Raw genomic sequence first — 19,920 nt, 5'->3', positions numbered from 1 at the left:
ATGGTGTGTTGGAGTGAAATGCAGTTGGCATCGCTGCACACGCCTGTGTTTCATGTGTTGTATGTCTGTTAGTTATTGCTCAGTGCTGCATTGAGTAGAGTATTGTGTCGCACAGATTGCGAATTTCGTGGTGGCAGAGTTAAAGTAGCAACGTGCCTGCATTAAATTTTGCGTGAAACTCCAGAAAACCTTTACAGAGACACACCAAATGATACAGGAAGCCGAGGGTGATGAGTGCTTAAGCCGTAATCGGTTTTGCGAATGGTCCACACATTTAAAAATGGTCGGACGGAAGTTAAAGATGGCTCTCGTTCAAGATACCCTTCGACATCTACCGACGACGCTCATGTCAGAAACGTCAACGGAACTGTGCGTGCCAATCGAAGACAGACTGTTCGAGAGACTGCAGAAGAATGTAACTTTTCAGTTATATCATGTCATGAAATCCTGACACAGCATATTGAGCCGGCCGCAGTGGCCCAGCGGTTCTCGGCGCTTCAGTCCGGAACCGCGCTGCTGCTACAGTCGCAAGTTCGAATCCTGCCTCGGGCATGGATGTGTGTGATGTCCTTAAGTTAGTTAGGTTTTAGTAGTTCTAAGTCTAGGGGACTGACGACCTCAGATGTTAAGTCCCATACTGCTCAGAGCCGTTTAACAGCATCTTGGAATGCATCATGTTGCCGCAAAGTTCGTCCCACGGCTCACGAGTCAACACCAGAAACATCTTCGCCTCGCAATCTGTGAAGAGCTTTTGGATTGCACAAATGAGAATGAGATGTTCATTAAGAGAATCATAACTAAAGATGAGACGTGGGTCTGCGATTATGATGTTGACGCCAAGGTTCAGTCTTCACCATGGACCGGGAAAAGATTTCAGAGACCAAAAAAGCTTGACAGGTCAGGTCAGGTCACGTGTCAAAACCTTGCTGAGAGCTTTCCCTGACTTTGTAGGATTAGTTCATCATGAATACGTGTCACAGGGACAAACTACACTCCTGGAAATTGAAATAAGAACACCGTGAATTCATTGTCCCAGGAAGGGGAAACTTTATTGACACATTCCTGGGGTCAGATACATCACATGATCACACTGACAGAACCACAGGCACATAGACACAGGCAACAGAGCATGCACAATGTCGGCACTAGTACAGTGTATATCCACCTTTCGCAGCAATGCAGGCTGCTATTCTCCCATGGAGACGATCGTAGAGATGCTGGATGTACTCCTGTGGAACGGCTTGCCATGCCATTTCCACCTGGCGCCTCAGTTGGACCAGCGTTCGTACTGGACGTGCAGACCGCGTGAGACGACGCTTCATCCAGTCCCAAACATGCTCAATGGGGGACAGATCCGGAGATCTTGCTGGCCAGGGTAGTTGACTTACACCTTCTAGAGCACGTTGGGTGGCACGGGATACATGCGGACGTGCATTGTCCTGTTGGAACAGCAAGTTCCCTTGCCGGTCTAGGAATGGTAGAACGATGGGTTCGATGACGGTTTGGATGTACCGTGCACTATTCAGTGTCCCCTCGACGATCACCAGTGGTGTACGACCAGTGTAGGAGATCGCTCCCCACACCATGATGCCGGGTGTTGGCCCTGTGTGCCTCGGTCGTATGCAGTCCTGATTGTGGCGCTCACCTGCACGGCGCCAAACACGCATACGACCATCATTGGCACCAAGGCAGAAGCGACTCTCATCGCTGAAGACGACACGTCTCCATTCGTTCCTCCATTCACGCCTGTCGCGACACCACTGGAGGCGGGCTGCACGATGTTGGGGCGTGAGCGGAAGACGGCCTAACGGTGTGCGGGACCGTAGCCCAGCTTCATGGAGACGGTTGCGAATGGTCCTCGCCGATACCCCAGGAGCAACAGTGTCCCTAATTTGCTGGGAAGTGGCGGTGCGGTCCCCTACGGCACTGCGTAGGATCCTACGGTCTTGGCGTGCATCCGTGCGTCGCTGCGGTCCGGTCCCAGGTCGACGGGCACGTGCACCTTCCGCCGACCACTGGCGACAACATCGATGTACTGTGGAGACCTCACGCCCCACGTGTTGAGCAATTCGGCGGTACGTCCACCCGGCCTCCCGCATGCCCACTATACGCCCTCGCTCAAAGTCCGTCAACTGCACATACGGTTCACGTCCACGCTGTCGCGGCATGCTACCAGTGTTAAAGACTGCGATGGAGCTCCGTATGCCACGGCAAACTGGCTGACACTGACGGCGGCGGTGCACAAATGCTGCGCAGCTAGCGCCATTCGACGGCCAACAGCGCGGTTCCTGGTGTGTCCGCTGTGCCGTGCGTGTGATCATTGCTTGTACAGCCCTCTCGCAGTGTCCGGAGCAAGTATGGTGGGTCTGACACACCGGTGTCAATGTGTTCTTTTTTCCATTTCCAGGAGTGTATTAATCGTTGGTAGTATCGGGACGTGTTGCGACGCCTGCGAGAAAATGAGAGATGGAAAGAGCCTGAAATATGGAGAAACAAGTCATGGCTGTTGGACCACGATAACGCACCAGCACAGTCATCCCTGTTGGTGTGACTTTTGCACAAAAAAGGAAATCACTGTGCTGCCTCATCCTCCGTACTTTCCAGACGAGGTTCCTGCGGAGTTTTTTTTTTATTTCCAAAGTTGAAAACCCCGTTGAAAGGACGAAGATTTGCTACGATAGACAAAATTCGGAGACGGCACTTCGCGCGATCCAGCAAGAGGCACACCAAGGCCTCTTCCGGCAGTGGAAACGGCGTTGGGGCGGTGTATCAATTGTGGAGAAAAGCATCCCGAAGGAGACCATGCACAATAAGTTAAAGGCAAGCGTAGAAACATGTTATGGACAAAGTTCAGATATTTTTTGAACAGATTTCGTACAGACACTTCGGCATGGAGATAAAGGATCTTTGACAGTGCAGGTTTCAATGATTGAGAGGACACATGAGAAAACACCAGGCAACTGGAAATGTTCTGTCTGCAGTAGTGTTTTAAGCTCCACATTCAACAGGTGGTCGCCAATAATCCCTGCCCATACATTGAGGCTGGACTGGTGCTGATGCTTGTCTGTGACCATTTATTTATTTGTTTGTTTTTGTCTTTGTCTTTGGCGGGAAAGGACATAGAGCCAACAGTAGTTACAAAAGTGCCACGGTAATATAATTGCAATTTTTACCTGATCCCTCCCAATGGAAGTAAAAATAGCCATCAGACTTCAGGCGCACGCGAGTGCGCGCGCGTGCGCGTACACACACACACACACACACACACACACACACAGAGAGAGAGAGAGAGAGAGAGAGAGAGAGAGAGAGAGAGAGAGAGAAGCTTTACCCTGCTCTGGCTGACCATTTGCATGGTGCTGAAAATGGGGTCATATTCTTCTGTGTTAAACACATTTTGTGCACTTCCGTAGCTGAGTTATCAGTGTGGCTGACTGCTATGTGGGGGACCCGGGTCCCACTCTTGGTACTGCCATGGATTTTTCCTTAGTGGGAGGACTGGACCGGGGTGCACTCTGTATCGTGAGGGCAACTGAGGAGTTACTCGACCGATTAGCGGCGGTTCTAAGATCACGAAACCCGATAAAGACTGGGAGAGTGGTGTGCTGACCCAATGTCCCTCCATACCGCATCCGACGACGGCATTGGCAGACGATGACACGGCGGTTGGTCGGGTCGATTGGTCCGTCTAGGGCCAGAACACGGAATTTTAACAACACGTTTTATCTTCACCTACAAGTTGGTGTACCTCCCTTGGAAATACAGGTGTCATAGCATGTTTTGTGCTCCTTATTCTCTTATCTCTCATCGAACGCTTCCTGCAGTTTGTCTCCATTTAGGAAAACCACCCTGTGTATCCCTTCTGACAAACTAGCCCACAGTCTACCACCATATTTGTTTCCATAGTGGTAATATTCCCAGATACGAGGGAGAACCTCCGGTAAATGTGTTGCAGGTGGAAACATTAGTGACAATGACAGTGTGAGTGAGGCCTGTAGAAGTGCTCAGATAATCTACATCTACATATATACTCTGCTGGCTGTGTGCCGGAGGGCACAATTCGCGTCTAAGTCATATGTCGCCCCCCCCCCCCCCCCCTCCCCCGTGTTCCACTCACGGATCGCGCGAGGGGAAAACGACTGCCTGAACGCCTCAGTACGAGCTACTGTAATTTCCCTTATCTTTGAATGGTGATCATTGCGCGTTTTGAAAGTTGGTGGTAATAATATACACTCTACATCCTCGGCGAAGATCGGATTTTATGAATTTAGTGAGCAGCCCCTTCCGTTTAGCGTGCCGTCTATCTGCAAGTGTGTCCCACTTCAAACTTTCTATGAGATTTGTAACGCTCTCGCGATGGCTAAATGTACCATTTACGAGTCTTGCTGCTCTTCTTTGGACCTTCTCAATCTCTTGAATCAGACCCAACTGGTAAGGGTCCCATACATATGAACAATACTCTTAAGACTGGACGAACTAACGTATTGCAAGCTATTTCCTTTGTTGGAGGACTGCGTCGCTTGAGGATTCTACCAATAAACCGCAACCTAGAGTTCGCCTTGCCCGCTACTTGTGTAATCTGATCATTCCATTTGAGATCATTTCGAATAATCACACCCAATTACTTGACGGATGTTACCGCTTCCAAAGACTGGCCATTTATTTTGTACTCGTACATTAATGGGGATTTTCGCCTTGTTATACGCATTAGGTTACACTTACTAATATTGAGAGATGACTGACAGTCATTACACCACCCATTTATTTGCTCCAAATCCTCATTGATTTGTTCACAACTTTCGCGTGATACTACTTTTCTGTAGACTAGAGCATCATCGGCCGCTGTCAATACCATCAACCAGATCGTTTATGTAAATCGTAAAAAGCAGAGGACCTATTACGCTGCCCTGGGGCACACCTGACGTTACGCTTGTTTCTGTTGAAGTCACCCCGTTCAGGGCGACATATTGCTTCCTGTCTGTTAGAAAATTATCTATCCAACCGCCTATGTCATCGGATAGACCGTAAGCGATCACCTTTTGGAGCAAGCGACAGTGCGGAACTGAGTCGAACGTCTTTCGAAAGTCGAGAAATATGGCATCAACCTGGGAACCGGTATCTAGAGCCTGTTGTATATCATGCACAAAGACGGCCGGCTGTGTCTCCCACGACCTCTGTTTCCTAAAACCGTGCTGCTTTCTGCAGATGAGCTTCTCAGACTCTAGAAAGGTCATTATGTCTGAACACAAAATATGTTCCATGATTCTGCAACAAATCGATGTCAGTGAAATTGGCCGGTAATTATGTGCATCCGATTTTCTATCCTTTTTATAGATTGCTATGACGTGTGCCATCTTCCAGTCCCGTGGAACTTTCCGCTGTTCCAATGATCTCTGATAGATGATGGATAAGAGTAGTGCTATATTTGTAGCAAAGTCAGCGTATAATCTTACGGGGATACCGTCTGGGCCAGATGCCTTCAGGGCGTCTAAGGATCTTAACTGTTTTACAATCCCAGATACACTAAACACTATGTCAGCCATCCTTGCGTTTGTTCGATAATTGAAGCGGGGAATGGTTCTGCAGCCCTCTACCGTAAAAGAGTTTTTAAAAGCTAGGTTTAGAATTTCGGCCTTCTGGTTATCATCATCAGTTACATTACCCGTACTGTCAGCAAGACAAGGTATTGAACTATTTGTTGCGTTCGTAGATTTTACGTACGACTAAAATTTTTTGTGGCATATTTTTAAAATATGCAGATAACCGGATGGTTAAGGCAACTGCTCACGTAAACGAGAAAATCCAGATTCGACTTTCGGTCTGGAACAGCTTGCTCATCGTCTCGGGATATTCATCAGAGTTGCTGTTCGTCAAAACCACTGTGAATTCTGTCTTAGTCGTTCTCTGTCTCCATACGACCATCTAACAGCATTATCCCGTAGAAACCGGACCAACAACTGTTAGTGCTGCAAGTTCATAGTAGATTAGGACCCTGTTGCGGATTGGACCTCAGACGCATGACCGGGATTTTTGCGAGCAATGATCTTCCCGATTGACCATCCAGACACGACCCACGTACAGTTCTCACTTCTTCAAACTCTGCCACTAACCCTCTCAGCTGTAGCTACGCTATTTCCCCATGATATTCATTTTCCCAAGCGTTCTAGTCTCACGAGTTATGCAAAAGGGTACAGTGAAATTTTGAAATTAGAAGAGGGAGACACTGGCGGTAAAGCAAGCTGTGATGGTGGTTCGTGGCCAAGACAGTAATAGTATTGCCCGCGAAAGTCAAGGTTCTGGGTTTGAGTCCCGGTCAGGCATACGTTTTTAATTTGTCACGACGTTTCAAAATAGCGCACACTCCACCACAGAGTGAATTACTCATCCTGGAATTCTGATACCGCTGTTGACCTTAGCTGATCGATCGTTTAAACATCTTGATACACCAGAGTTCACTTCAGGAAAGAAGGAATATTAGGAGGAATACTTTTTATTGTCATCTCGAGAAAATAAAGTAACGTAATTAATTTTTCTTTTGTTGCAGCATTAATAAAATGGAGCAGCCTGTCTTCACATTGTCAGTTGCTGGAGCATTTTATTTATTATTTTTTTTCGTTTTTTTTCTTTCGAGCGGGGACTCCGTTCCACACAGGACTGTAGACATAAATCTATCAACGAACAGAAAAGTAATTACGTAACGTTTGTGTTTCGAGATGATACTTTGACTACCCCTCATACTGTTTAACGTTCCTGTCTACGACGAGTTCCTTATTTTTTATTTTATTTTCGTTTTATTTATTTATTTTTTGTTCTGGCCCTTAGGAAAGTCTTTACATAATATCGGTTTTCCATCTTTCTCCGTCTTCTGCTATTCTTCTTCACATTACATAACTGCACTGCACTTCCACCTTGTTTATCAGCAGGTATCTTTTTATCTCATTTCCCTTTTTGCTTTTCTATTTCCTTTAAAGGATTTGTCAGTAAGCACAGTATTCTTCGACAATGTCCTAACCTGTTCTTATTTCCTCTCTAAAATCTCCTGCCAAATTTGTCTTCTTTCACCAACCATTCTTTCTTCCATGCTTATTGCTGTGTAGCACCACCTTTGGAGAAGAATTAGTCGGAATTAAACCGTTGCCCAAGTATCGCCCGATTGCAGAAACCACTATCTCCGGCGAGGCCTATTCCTTGATCCATTAGTCTAAACCAAATAAAACTGAGGTTACTGCATTCCATCTAAATAATAAAACAAAAAAAAATGGTTCAAATGCCTCTGAGCACTATGGGATTTAACATATATGGTCATCAGTCCCCTAGAACTTAGAACTACTTAAACCTAACTAATCTAAGGACATCACACAACACCCAGTCATCACGAGGCAGAGAAAATCCCTGACCCCGCCGGGAATCGAACCCGGGAACCCGGGAATAATAAAACAGTCCAAAGCAAGCTACCTCTGACTTTCGACGGAGTCCAAGTACCCCATAACTAGAACATAATAGTCGATATCTGGGAATTACTTTGGATTGGTCATTGGCATTCAAACAATAGTGCTTTAATTTATCGAAGAAGCTTGGCTACTTCGCAAGATTGCCGGAAGCAGTTGGGGTGTAAACGCCAATGTACTCTGCTGATGAAAACTACTCTCGCGTGTCGAAAAGCAGTGACCACACAACAAAGATCGATGTGTAGCTTAATGAAGCCATGACCGTTATCACTCATAATATTTATCTAGTGCCATTACATGTCCTAGCCAACACTGCTCCGCAAAATTTAAGGAAGAAAGCAGCTGAGGTAAACTTGCTCAAGAAGACCAGTTCTTCTGAGAAATCACTTTCGTACTAGCCCTACAAGATCCATCAAGCCACCCTGGGTTAACTACTCAAATGACGCCAACGCTGCAACGAACATCAATCCAACAATGTTCACCAGGTTCATGATCCAACAAAGAACGCCGAGGGATTAAGACTTCCGCGCCTAACCTAGTCGAAGCTGAACCGCATTAATACGGAGCAGGAACGGTGCGGTTTGCAACTTGAAGTGGGATTTCCGTTCGACTCGTAGCTGCGGAGTGTGCAGGAGGAAATAGTTAAACATCGTTAAGGGCTGGGCCCGTCGCCTGTTTGACGGTGATCTGAGGATTCTCCACCAAGTGACTCCGAGGGCTCTGGGCTAATTGCCGAATTTGGACATTTCCATTTTATTTTAGATGCTTTTGTGTGTAGGTAAAACCATGCGATATACACCAAGGTAACAAAACTCATGGGGTGTATTCTAATATAGTGTCGGACCTCCTTTTGCCTTGGATAGTGCACCAACTCGACGTGGCATGGACTCAACAAATCGTTGGAAGACCCTGCAGAAATAGTGAGCCATGCTGCCTCTATAGCGTTCAAAAATTGCGGAAGTGCTGCCAGTACAGGCTTTTGTGCATAAACTGACCTCTCGACTATGTCCCATAAATTTTCGATGGCATTCACGTTGGGCGAGCTGGGCTGTCAAATCATTCGCTCGAATTCTGCAGAATGTTCTTCAAAGCAGTCGCGAACAACTGTGGCTCAGTGACAATTCTACCTTTGTTTGGGAATATGAAATCGATAAAGGGCTGCAAATGGTTTTCAGGTAGCCGAACATAACCATTTCCTCTTTAAATCTTCGTTGATCCATTATGGACCTTGGGACAACTGCTGGCGTGTATTTCTTGATGCAATAATTTGCCAACAGCCGTATGTATTGTAGAAGTTTATTTTATAAACTTCTTGTGTCCTACCAGTTTCGCCATTGCATTGATGCCATCTTCAGGCCCCACACGTCATAGTCGTAAAATCGCTATACACGGAAGGAGCCATATAATTGGATCCGTGCAACAGCTCTTGGTGGCATCAATATAATTCCGAAGCTGGTAGCACATAAGAAGTTTATAAAATAAATTTCTACAATACATACGGCTGTTGGTAAATTATTGCATCAAGAAATAACCATTTCCAGTCAATGATCGGTGGAGTTGGACAAGAGAACCCAGTCCATTCCACGTAAACACAGTACAGAACATTATGTAGCCTTCATCAGCTAGCACGGGCGCCGGCTGCTCAGCTCTAGTTGACGCAGCACCGAGCGAGGTGGCGCAGTGGTTATCACACTGGACTCACATTCGGGAGGACGACGGTTCAATCACGCGTCCGGCCATCCTGATTTGGGTTTTCCGTGATTTCCCTAAATCGCTCCAGGCAAATGCCGGGATGGTTCCTTTGAAAGGGCACGGCCGATTTCCTTCCCCTTCCTTCCCTAATCCGATGAGACCGATGACCTCGCTGTTTGGTCTCTTCCCCCAAACAATCCAATCCAATCCAATCAGCTTGCACGGTGCCTTGTTGACAACTTTGGTCCATGATTTAGTGGGGTCTGTGCCAGACTTTAACCCTACCACCAGCTCTTACCAGACAAATCAGGACGCGTCTGACCAGGTCACAGTTTTCCAGTCGCGTAGAGACCAACCGATATGGTCACGAGCCGAGGAGATAAGCTGCAGGCGACGTCGAGCCGTTAGGAAAGGCACTTGCGTCGGTCGTCTGCTGTCATAGCCCATTAAAGCCAAATTTCGCCGCGCTGTCCTAACGGATAAGTTCGTTCTATGTCCCACGTTGATTTTTGCGGTTATTTCACTCAGTGTTGCCTGTCTGTTAGCTCTGACAACTCTATGCAAACGCCACTGCTCTCGGTCGTTAAGTGAAGGCCGTCAGCCTCTCCATTGTCCGTGGTGAGAAGTAATGCCTGAAATTTGGTATTCTCGGCACACTCTTGACACTATGGATCTCGGAGTATTAAGTTCCGTAACGCTTTTCGAAATGTCACATGCGCCTAGCTCCTGCTGCGATTTCGCATTCGAAGTCTCTTAATTCCCGTGTGTGTCATAATCACTTCGGAAACCTTTTAACATGAATTTCTGAGTACAAATGACATTTTCGCCAATGCACTGCCCTTTTATACCTTGTGTACATGTTACCACCGCCATCGGTATGGTTTGTGCATATCGCTATCCGACGACTTTTGCCAACTCGATGTATAACCCTTCATAATATGTCTTCATCATTACCCTTTTTGTAGAGCTTATATTCTCCACCTTCCATCACATCCATTAGATCATTAGAAATGGAACAGAAGATGGGATTGGGCAAGGACTGGTTGGAGTGACCTTGTCACCGGCTCCCAGATAGATGCCATTTTCCTTGACTTCCGGAAGGCGTTCGATGCAGTTCCGCACTGTCGCCTGATAAACAAAGTAAGAGCCTACGGAATATCAGACCAGCTGTATGGATGGATTGAAGAGTTTTTAGCAATCAGAATACAGCATGTTGTTCTGAATGGAGAGACGTCTATAGACGTTAAAGTAACCTCTGGCGTGCCACAGGGGAGTGTTATGGGACCATTGCTTTTCACAATATATATATGGTTCAAATGGCTCTGAGCACTATGGGACTCAACTGCTGTGGTCATCAGTCCCCTACATCTTAGAACTACTTAAACCTAACTAACTTAAGGACATCACACACACCCATGCCCGAAGAAGGATTCGAACCTGCGACCGTAGTAGCAGCGCGGCTCCGGACTGGAGCGCCTAGAACCGCACAGCCAGCGCGGCCGGCCCAATATACATAAATGACCTAGTAGATAACGTCGGGAGTTCCATGCGGCTTTTCGCGGGTGATGCTGTAGCATACAGAGAAGTTGCAGCATTAGAAAATTGCAGCAAAATGCAGGAAGATCTGCAGCGGATAGGCACTTGGTGCAGGGAGTGGCAACTGACCCTTAACATAGACAAATGTAATATATTCCGAATACATAGAAAGAAGGATCCTTTATTGTATGATTATATGTCAGCGGAACAAACACTGGTAGCAGTTTCTTCTGTAAAATATCTGGGAGTATGCGTACGGAACGATTTGAAGTGGAATGATCATATAAAATTAATTGTTGGTAAGGTGGGTGCCAGGTTGAGATTCATTGGGAGCGTCCCTAATGTAGTCCATCAACAAAGGAGGTGGCTTAGAAAACACTCGTTCGACCTATACTTGAGTATTGCTCATCAGTGTGGGATCCGCACCAGGTCGGATTGACAGAGGAGATAGAGAAAATCCAAAGAAGAGCGGCGCGTTTCGTCACAGGGTTATTTGGTAAGCGTGATAGCGTTACGGAGATGTTTAGCAAACTCACGTGGCAGACTCTGCAAGAGAGGTGCTCTGCATCGCGGTGTTGCTTGCTGTCCAGGTTTCGAAAGGGAGCGTTTCTGGATGAGGTATCGAATATATTGCTTCCCCCTACTTATACCTCCCGAGGAGATGGCGAATGTAAAATTAGAGAGATTGGAGCGCGCACGGAGGCTTGCCGGCAGTCGTTCTTCCCGCTAACCATACACGACTGGAACAGGAAAGGGAGGCAATGACAGTGGCACGTAAAGTGCCCTCCGCCACACACCGTTGGGTGGCTTGCGGAGTATAAATGTAGATGTCTGCTAAAAGGAAGCCTCCTGGCGCTCGCCTGAATCCATTTAGGGAAACAGTGGCCGACGGGGATGTGACCCCTGCTCGTCCATTGTCCCGGGTCACCCCGGTCGGCGGCGGCTGCTGCTGTGGCCTGCTGCGACGCGACGCCGCCGCCGCGGGGTCGTGACCGCCGAGGCGCTGCAGCGGCGATGGCCGCCGCTCGATATGGCCGTCACGTGGGCCATAACCGCGCCGCCATAAAACTTAACTCGGGGGAGTCATCCAAAAACGTACCGGAATTTAAACACCTTAATTAGAGCGATTTGCCTAAAGGTGCTTTGATATAACGTGGCGTCCTGGGAGCTACGCTCCATCCCGCGCGTGATGGACCCGCTGCAATAACTTTACCGCCACGGCCGCCGCCGCCGCCGCCGAAAATATTCCGATGTATTCATAGCGCTGTGCGACGCTCGGGCCCGCCCTCTGATTGGCCGGCAGCTCGGGTTGGAGGCGGGCCAGTCGCCAGGGCGTCGTCACCGTTGTTGTCGTCGTCGTCGTCCACTCCATCGCCACCGCCGCACCAGCTTCACACGAAATACTCTCCGGATGAGTTCCTCGCTATCTCCCCTTGGCATCTTCCGAATCTTTTAATTTTCGGGAAGTTGGCAATTCAAATCCTCGTCCCTTCATCGACCTTACGATTTTCCGTGATTTCCCCAAAATCTCTTAAGGAGAATGTTCAGGTGGTTACTTTCAAAGAACATGGTCCGTTTCCCATCGCTGCCTCGCAGAAAACAGATATCCAACAGTGGTAATTTTGTGGAATGATTATGCTATCAGATTCGGTGCCTCATTGGCATCATCTTCAGGCTCCTATACACGGCCGGCCGGAGTGGCCGAGCGGTTCTAGGCGCTACAGTCTGGAGCCGCGCCACCGCTACGGTCGCAGGTTCGAATCCTGCCTCGGGCTTGGATGTGTGTGACGTCCTTAGGTTGGTTAGGTTTAAGTAGTTCTAAGTTCTAGGGGACTGATGACCTCAGAAGTTAAGTTCCATAGTGCTCAGAGCCATTTGAACTATTTTTCTATACACGAAGCGAGATAAGCCATGCAGTCGTTTGTGCTGTGGTTCCTTCAGTAAGCACAAACGACTCGATGGCTTATCTCGTTTCGTGCATAGTGGCCTTAAGATGGTGCCAATGAGGCGTAATAAAGTTGTTCCATTCAGTTACGGCTGTTGGATATTTGTTTTCTGCAAGTCATCGACCAGCCGCAGTCTCATTCTTCCATTTAGACAAGATTAATTTACGGACCCTTGAATCCTAAGGTTCCTTCTTTCTTCTGAATCGTTCCTGACTAGAATAATCGCACATGGTGGCTCGAATGTGTTTCAAACTATCGTCCGACCACCCAGAGACAGGTTTTCTTAGGTTTCCGTACGATTAAGACAAGTGTTGGAATGCTTCCTTCAAAAATGGCATGGCCGATCTCTACCCGCACTTGTCCAATATTAGCTTGTGACTCGATGGCCTCGGAACCGGAACACCTACTGTGCATCCATCCGATGGTACCCACCTAGATGGTGTAGTTTTTAAGGCACTAACTCACGTATGGAAGAAATTTTCATTGGCCGTCTGGAATTACACGGCAGGAAAAAGTCCAACACCTTCAAGGACAAGGTCATTTTTTTGACAATTGAGGTGATGTGAAGTACATCATATAGTAGAACAAGATATCAAATTCAGACAAATTGAAACACACGTCACAGTAAAGGGTACCCAAAAAATCGCATCAATGCACAGGGTACACAGCCCCCCGCCCCCACCTACCGCCTCCGCCTTCCGGTGGCGAAGCAGGCCTGTATTCTCGCATGCAAACGATTGTAAAGGTGCCAAATGGCATCCTGCTATAGACTGTCCCAAGCATATTGCACCTCTTGCGGCATTTCGGCAACGGTTCTTGCGGGCCCTGGAGAAAAATCAGTTGTTACTTCACAATGTCACATACGAAGTGCGACAATAAAGTAATGAGGCTGATGTGAAAAAAATGTTGCTTACCGTTTTAGTCAAGTTTAGTGTTGTAGTTCCCTTCTGATTGCACACACTTTTTCCAGCGCTTCTGCCATTGATGCTAACATTTCTGGAACTCATCTTCTGTAATATCCTCCAAGACCCACTGGAACGTCCCCTTAGAAAAATTTATGAATGACTGTGCTGATAAATCTCTTATATTATTTGCTTTTCAAACAGCTGAGCAAAACTGAACGTACTCAGACATTATTCTCTTTACTTATTCTGATCAACACTAAACTCATCATCATCATCATCATTTAAGACTGATTATGCCTTTCAGCGTTCAGTCTGAAGCATAGCCCCCTTACAAAATTCTTCCATGATCCCCTATTCAGTGCTAACATTGGTGCCTCTTTTGATGTTAAATCTATTACTTCAAAATCATTCTTAACCGAATCCAGGTACCTTCTCCTTGGTCTGCCCCGACTCCTCCTACCCTCTGCTGCTGAACCCATGAGTCTCTTGGGTAACCTTGCTTCTCCCATGCGTGTAACATGACCCCACCATCTAAGCCTGTTCGCCCTTACTGCTACATCTATAGAGTTCATTCCCAGTTATTCTTTGATTTCCTCATTGTGGACACCCTCCTGCCATTTTTCCCATCTACTAGTACCTGCAATCATCCTAGCTACTTTCACATCCGTAACCTCAACCTTATTGATAAGGTAACCTGAATCCACCCAGCTTTCGCTCCCATACAACAGAGTTGGTCGAAAGATTGAGCGGTGCACAGATAACTTAGTCTTGGTACTGACTTCCTTCTTGCAGAAGAGAGTAGATCGTAGCTGAGCGCTCACTGCATTAGCTTTGCTACACCTCGCTTCCAGTTCTTTCACTATGTTGCCATCCTGTGAGAATATGCATCCTAAGTACTTGAAACCGTCCACCTGTTCTAACTTTGTTCCTCCTATTTGGCACTCAGTCCGTTTATATCTCTTTCCCACTGACATTACTTTCGTTTTGGAGATGCTAATCTTCATACCATAGTCCTTACATTTCTGATCTAGCTCTGAAATATTACTTTGCAAACTTTCAATCGAATCTGCCATCACAACTACGTCATCTGCATATGCAAGACTGCTTATTTTGTGTTCACATATCTTAATCTCACCCAGCCAGTCTATTGTTTTCAACATATGATCCATAAATAATATGAACAACAGTGGAGACAGGTTGCAGCCTTGTCTTACCCCTGAAACTACTCTGAACCATGAACTCAATTTACCGTCGACTCTAACTGCTGCCTGACTATCCATGTAAAGACCTTTAATTGCTTGCAAAATTTTGCCTCCTATTCCATAATCTCGTAGAACAGACAATAACTTCCTCCTAGGAACCCGGTCATATGCCTTTTCTAGATCTATAAAGTATAGATACAATTCCCTGTTCCACTCATAACACTTCTCTATTATTTGCCGTAAGCTAAACATCTTGTCCTGACAACCTCTAAGAGGCCTAAACCCACACTGATTTTGATCCAATTGGTCTTTAACTAATACTCGCACTTTCCTTTCAACAATACCTGAGAAGATTTTACCCACAACGCTGATTAAAGAGATACCTCTGTAATTGTTACAATCTTTTCTGTTTCCATGTTTAAAGATTGGTGTGATTACTGCTTTTGTCCAGTCTGATGGAACCTGTCCCGACTCGCAGGCTATTTCAATTATCCTGTGTAGCCATTCAAGACCTGACATTCCACTGTGTTTGATGAGTTCCGACTTAATTTCATCCACCCCAGCTGCTTTATTGCACTGCAGTCTATTGACCATTTTCTCCACTTCCTCAAATGTGATTCTATTTCCATCATCATTCCTGTCCCATTCTACCTCGGAATCTGAAACATTACTGATCGTATTTTCACCTACATTGAGCAACTCTTCAAAATATTCCCTCCATCTGCCCAAGGCATCCACAGGATTCACCAGCAGTTTTTCTGACCTGTCCAAAATACTTGTCATTTCCTTTTTACCTCCCTTTCGAAGATTGCTAATTACGCTCCAAAATGGTTTTCCAGCAGCTTGACCCATAGTCTCCAACCTGTTTCCAAAGTCTTCCCAGGATTTCTTCTTGGATGTTGCAATTATCTGTTTGGCTTTGTTACTTTCTTCCACATAACTTTCTCTGTCTACCTGAGTTCCAGTATGTAGCCATTTATGATACGCCTTCTTTCTCCTTTTACAGGCTGCCTTGACTGTGTCATTCCACCAAGCTGTTTGCTTCATCCTACTTTTACACACTACTGTTCCAAGACATTCTTTAGCCACTTCTAGTACTGTGTCCCTGTACCTTGTCCATTCCTTTTCCGATGACTGTAATTGACTACATTCAACTAACTGGTACCTTTCTGAGATCGCTGTTATGTACTTGTGCCTGATTTCCTTATCCTGAAGTTTCTCCACTCTTATCCTCCTACATATGCACCTGACCTCCTGCACTTTCGGCCTCGCAATCCCAATTTCACTGCGGATTAAATAATGATCAGTGTCATCAAAGAATCCCCTGAATACACGTGTGTCCCTCACAGCCTTCCTGAATTGCTGATCTGTTATTATATAGTCAATGACTGATCTGGTTCCCCTTCCTTCCCAAGTATACCGGTGAATGTTCTTATGTTTAAAAAAGGAGTTTGTGATTACTAAGCCCATACTGGCACAGAAATCCAAGAGTTGTTTCCCGTTCCTGTTGGCCTCCATATCCTCTCCAAATTTACCCATAACCTTTTCATACCCTTCTGTTCGATTTCCAATCCTGGCGTTAAAATCACCCATGAGCAGAACACTGTCTTTGTCCTTTACTCTAACAACTACATCACTGAGTGCCTCATAAAAACTATCCATCTTATCTTGATCTGTCCCTTCACAATGCGAATATACTGACACAATCCTAATTTTCTTGCTAGACACTGTCAAATCTATCCACATCAGTCGTTCGTTTACATACCTTATTGCAACTACGCTGGGTTCCATTTCTTTCCTGATGTAAAGCCCTACACCCCATTGTGCTATTCCTGCTTTGACTCCTGACAGGTAGACCTTGTATTCTCCCACTTCCTCTTCTTTCTCACCCCTTACCCGAATGTCACTAACAGCTAAAACGTCCAGCCCCATCTTACTTGCAGCCTCTGCCAGCTCTACCTTCTTCCAAGAGTAGCCCCCATTGATGTTAATAGCTCCTCATCTCATTACCATTTGTTTGCCAAGTCGTATCTTAGGAGTCCCTGGTTTGTCAGTTAGAGGTGGGACTCCGTCACCTCCAAAGGTCCGAGGCATTTTGCTTTGATTATTGCCAGCATCATATTTGAAGTACCAGGGAAGCAGGTTGCTAGCCTTACTTGCCCCGAGTCCCATTGGGTTTTACCCCTAACGGTTGAGGGACTAACCGGTGGATTTGGTAGTCTTTGCCGTACGAGCACAAAGGTGACCACGACTCAGAATATGTCCGAGATGCCCAGCCTTATTCCAAAGTAACTGGTATCCCGACTGTCGGGACCACTTACTTGGCCACTCATACGTTGCCCGTGGTTCATGAACTAGGACATGACTACAGGAACCCACACCATGAACCACCAACACTAAACTGACACACAATATTTTTAGCGCAACGCAATCTGACTTTCAAAAATCCCTACAAAAGAATGGCCCTGACTAACATTAACCTATACGTTTCACAAATCACTTACCTCACAAAAATCTTCGTTACTCGAACTACTGCAATACAGCGAGCGCCACTACTGCCAGCTAAATAAAAGATTCAAACTACTGAAGGCACTAACTACTGATAGGCAAAGGTAGCAAATGAAAGATTTTGATAGAGAACAAACAATGTATTTACCTTAATAGTGTTCAAAAGTGATAATATATGTATCAGTCCATGATATCCAATATTACAAATTTACTCTTTCTGATGGACACACGTCCAGATCGTCCGCTCTCAAAATTCCGCCATCTCTCTCCCCACATCCACCACTGCTGGCGGCTCACCTCCAACTACGCAACGCTACGCGCTGTTAACAGCCAACTGCCCAACGCTACAATAGCCAACAACAATGCAAACCAGCCACAGACTGCACACAGCACAGCCAGTGATTTTCATACAGAGCGCTACGTGGCGTTACCAATAAAAAAACCTAAACAGCCTACTTACACAGTCTTCAAATCATCATCAGGTCTCTTAGTCTTCTTTAGCATCTTAGCCGGCCACTGTGGCCGAGCGGTTCTAGGCGCTTCAGTCCGGAACCGCGCTGCTGCTTCTGTCGCAAGTTCGAATCCTGCCTCGGGCACTCTGCAGCGTGAAAATCTCATTCTGGAAACATCCCCTAGGCTGTGGCTAAGTCATGTCTCCGCAATATCCTTTCTTTCAGGAGTGCTAGTTCTGCAAGGTTCGCAGGAGAGCTTCTGTTAAGTTTGGAAGGTAGGAGACGAGGTACTGGCAGAAGTAAAGTTGTGAAGACGGGTCGTGAGTCGTGCTTGGGTAGCTCAGTCGGTAGAGCACTTGCCCGCGAAAGGCAAAGGTCCCGAGTTCGAGTCTCGGTCCAGCACACAGTTTTAATCTGCCAGGAAGTTTCATATCAGCGCTCACTCCGCTGCAGAGTGAAAATGTCATTCAGGTTTAAGTAGTTCTAAATTCTAGGGGAGTCATGACTCCGCTGTCAAGTCCCATAGTGCTCAGAGCCATTTTTGAGCCGAAACGTAGATCTCTACGAGCTCATAAACATTTATCGTGCTATACGTGTTGTAGAGAAATCGTGCAAGGGATTTACACGAATGTATGTCAAAGCACTCAGTGCAGAGTATGACAAGCTATTAGTTATCATCCCGTAAGAAAATAAATGGTGTAAAAAAACAGCATCCAAAAAGTTATACAGAAATGTACGTCTGATCCTTTCATATAGATTATCACATACAAACGAAAATTTCAGAAGAAATGTACAGAGTGGTTTAAATATTTCGCCTCTATTAGTCACGCCGCTACTGACATATTTTATGAGGTGAACGATACATTGAATAACTGCCCGTTGTTAAAACATGTTTGCACACATGTGCGAAACCAAGTTATACATATTATCAAAGGATTTAGAATGAAGTATCAAAGGAATTAGTTTGTGGGTGATAGATCCGCCAGGATTCAAGCTTCAGCTTCATATTTAGTTTTGGGCTAATTACATCAGATGTGTGCCGTTAGTGAAGACGATGGGACAAAAAATATGTGCAGTCAAATAAAAAGGCTCGCTGTGAACTGGAAAATAGCACGAAATATTGATGAACGCTCAAGTCGTCTTTTGTGAAAGATAGAGGTCTAACGAACAAACTGTTCACAGAATATGTTAAGCTTCTGAAAATGCGTAAGAACATAAAATTAATGTTTCGTCGCACATTGAAAGACTTACGGCACTGAGGGTATAATAAATATTTTATGTGAATAAAGTAAACAAAAGACACGGAAACTATGTAGCGACAACCAACAGTATTAATAAAACTTTCTCGGGCTGTCAGCGGAGTTATGTGGTTAAATTTTCACAGCATGCCTTACAAAAACAAACACACATAAAATACTGTGACTTTTGGTTCCTGTACTGACTGAGAACGATAATCTTAAAATCCTGTCATATACACTGACTAGAAGTAACAAGGAAACTATTCAGTATAGTTGCTGCAATAATTTTCAGATATTGTTTGCAAGCTATATTTTACCGATACAGCAAAATGTACTCGTAAATATATGCAAATATTATAATTTTTCATATTTCTCAAATCTTTCATTACGAATAACTGCATCACTGACGATTGAGTGTGGCACCCATAAAACATTGGTTAATTCTAAATCGTGCCCTTAGTGTCCTGTGGCCACTGCGTAAACTGAATCTTACAAAACGGCTCATGTAACATTATGCCTCACCACACCACAACAACTGGCCCACCAAAACGGTTGTGTCCGACAGTGTTCCTGGGTGCGTTACATGTTACCACCTCTCACCTATGAGGGTATGTCCAGCACTGTCGAACATAATCGTATTTGTGGCCCAGATGTTACGGGTGCATTCGGCCCTGACTTCATTGTTATGGATGACAATGCGCAACCGCTTCGAGGAGCGCAGGTGGAAGAGCTCGTGTAACAAGAGAATATTCAGCGAATGCACTTGTTTGGTAATTACCCTAATTTAAATGCCACCGAGCACGTTTGTCATGCGTTGTGGAGGCGCCCTGGAACACGTAGACATGCGCCAACGGCCATCCAGCAGTTACGAACCGCGATAGTGGAATAATCGAACCCCCTACCACAAGAACTTGTGGCCAGCATGGGAGCACATTGTGGGGCCTAGATTGCCGTCCGTGGTAATCACACACCCTATTAAAACTAAATGAAATT

The sequence above is a fragment of the Schistocerca americana genome, chromosome 4, assembly GCF_021461395.2.
Source record: "Schistocerca americana isolate TAMUIC-IGC-003095 chromosome 4, iqSchAmer2.1, whole genome shotgun sequence".
Classification (NCBI taxonomy): domain Eukaryota; kingdom Metazoa; phylum Arthropoda; class Insecta; order Orthoptera; family Acrididae; genus Schistocerca; species Schistocerca americana.
Note: the sequence above shows the minus strand (reverse complement) of the source record.